A 2,586-nucleotide genomic window follows, 5' to 3' on the forward strand; every position below is an offset into this window, starting at 1 on the left:
TTAGTTTTAGTTCTCAAGCTGTGCATTTGTCTCCAGAGATGACAACATACTTGTTAACAGCAGTATATGGAGATAAGAGATAACATACCTGATTACCTACTCATCAGCCCTATTGCCTCTCTGAAGTTTGTGTACACAGAATCAAGCCCTTACCTCTCTCTAAAAGTGCAAAGTTTCAAGAAGTTAAATGAATAGAGGATTGTTGGGGGTGGAGTAGATCTGGGCAAGGTGGAGGAGTCTGGAGATGAATGTAAGGAGGGGGAGGGGCAGTAGAAACAAAAGAGACACATTTTGATCGGAATATTCCAGAAGTTTTGAGGGATTAGGTTTCTGGGTATAACCTGTCCATTGATTTGAAATCTAGTGAGGGAATGGTATTATAGAAGGGAAAGCCTATCATGGTGGCAGGCTTTCTTGGGGTAATAGCTTGTCTGCCAATCAGCAGAATTCACAGATCCAATTTACGTGCCCAGCTAACCTTCAGTGCAGGAGGAGAGTTAGTGATATAAGGGAGGGATTCACAGAAACCAGCAAACTGAATAGCAAGGTGCCTAATCTATTCAATAGGAAATGTAAGCATGGCTGATGAGTTGCCATCAGCCCTGTCTTTTAAAAAGAGGGAGAGGCACTTAATTTTAATCAGCCATGAGCCCTCTCCTGGTGTTAGGGCTGGCTTAGGAACCTTTCTCATTTACTAATTAGAGCGAATTCTCATTTGAGATGCCAAGTAGAGTTGTGGGTAGGGCACTTTGGGGTGGAGAGGGGAGAAGCCTCTCTTCAAAGCCTTGCTCCTTCTGTGCTGAAGCAGGGACTTGAACTCCTACATCTCACATGAGTACCCCAACCACCAGGCTATAATCTCTGTCTTTTTTTCTTCTGTTTTCATTCTAGGGCCATGGAAAGAGGAGCTTCACAACAGGAGGGACTGACTAGACTAGTCAGTAGTTTTGAATCTGGGTCCCACATCCAGAGGGGTATCCCATATCCTAAATGAGTTTTCAGAGCCATGCTGGAGCTTTCTGTACCCAAGCTAGCTTGTTCAGTTAACTATGGTATCTCTGCATGGTACCACATCATGCAGTGTGCATCTCTTTATGGATCCAGCTCCCTAGACATTTTTGTATCAATGTTCTTTTTTTCATGTTTAAATCGGGAGTGGGGGGGGGAATGAAACAGGAACAAAATCAGTCTGATTGTACAGAAATGACTTAAAGCTATAGAACTCCAAAGAGAATGAGAAGTTATAAAATTATCCCATAGATCTCTGTAGCAGGAGTATAATCTTTAGGACTTTTCCATAAGAGTAGGAAGCTTGCTGTGTACCTTGAGCTTGTCTGCAGGAGCATGGCGTGTTTTTCCCCCCTACACAACTCTTTATTTTTATATGATTGTACCCTATTGGATATTAAATAAACATATTCACTATAGAAAACTATGCAATACACTAGAAAATAAAGAGCTCTGCCTTTCCTGTGGTGCCAGAATGCCTATATAAATAGTTGCCTATGTGAGCAAAGAAGTAATAGTAATAGTAATTTAACCACTAGAAAATGCATGCTACGAGCTATTGGTATCAGAAGAAATGGGCTAAAAATAAGTGAGTCCTTTCTAGTGTTATGGTGCTGGGGAACTGATAAAGATTCTCCCTTTCCCCCCACCTTACATTTTCTGTCCTGCATTTAAGGGTCTTATTGAATGGGATTTACAGGTTTTAACCTGCCAGGAATAAACTTAAACTAAAAAAAAAATCCTTCCACCCAATAAATATACTTCAGTAAGTGCTGGAAGGCATTGTTTAAGTGCTGAGCACAGCCTTCTTCCTGCAGAAGGACAGAGAGGAGAGCACTGCAATATGAGAAAAATCCCACTTGTAGAATATATGTGCTCTTATTTCAAAGACAGAACACTAAAAAGATTGGCTTTCAGTGCTAAATATGTCAGTATTGTAAAAAGCCAGCAACCCACCTTGTTTTTATGTGTTTAAAGAATTGTTCATATGCTTTGCCTTCTTGCATTATGATTAATTATATGTCACAATTCAATAAGAAACAACACATGAAGGCTACATATATAGACTAACTCGAAATTTAAAACCAGGTAAAGGAAAAAAAGGTGTCTGCTGGCATCATTGCAAAATAATGCTAGAGAGCTCAGCATGGGAAGGGCACAGCATGAGGGGAAACCAGCCAGGAGGATTAAGGTATCTTAGAACTTCTTTGCCTCGGGCTTAGTCTAGTGGCTGAAGGAACAAGTAATTCCCTTTTTCGTTCTGTGGGGAGTTGCTCAAAGTTTTGCTGTTGCTCTGGAGAGATGCGGGTGTAGATCTGGTGCTGTGCCAATGGGCTGAGTGGTGAAAGTCGAGCATTTGGGTCACCACCTTCTCTGGTCTCCCGTCTGCCCCCCATTGATCTCTGTCACACCCTCCTACTGAAATAGCAAAACTCAGGACAGACTAAATGAAAATGTGCGTTACATCAATATCCCGGCTAGATGGGCTGAACTCCACAAAGATTTTTACTCGACATTACATTGATGCCATGTAGTTAAGCCTTAGTTTCATAGTTTCTAGGGTCGGAAGGGACCTGA

The sequence above is a fragment of the Gavialis gangeticus genome, unplaced genomic scaffold, assembly GCF_001723915.1.
Source record: "Gavialis gangeticus isolate Ggan-Ray unplaced genomic scaffold, GavGan_comp1, whole genome shotgun sequence".
Taxonomy (NCBI): domain Eukaryota; kingdom Metazoa; phylum Chordata; order Crocodylia; family Gavialidae; genus Gavialis; species Gavialis gangeticus.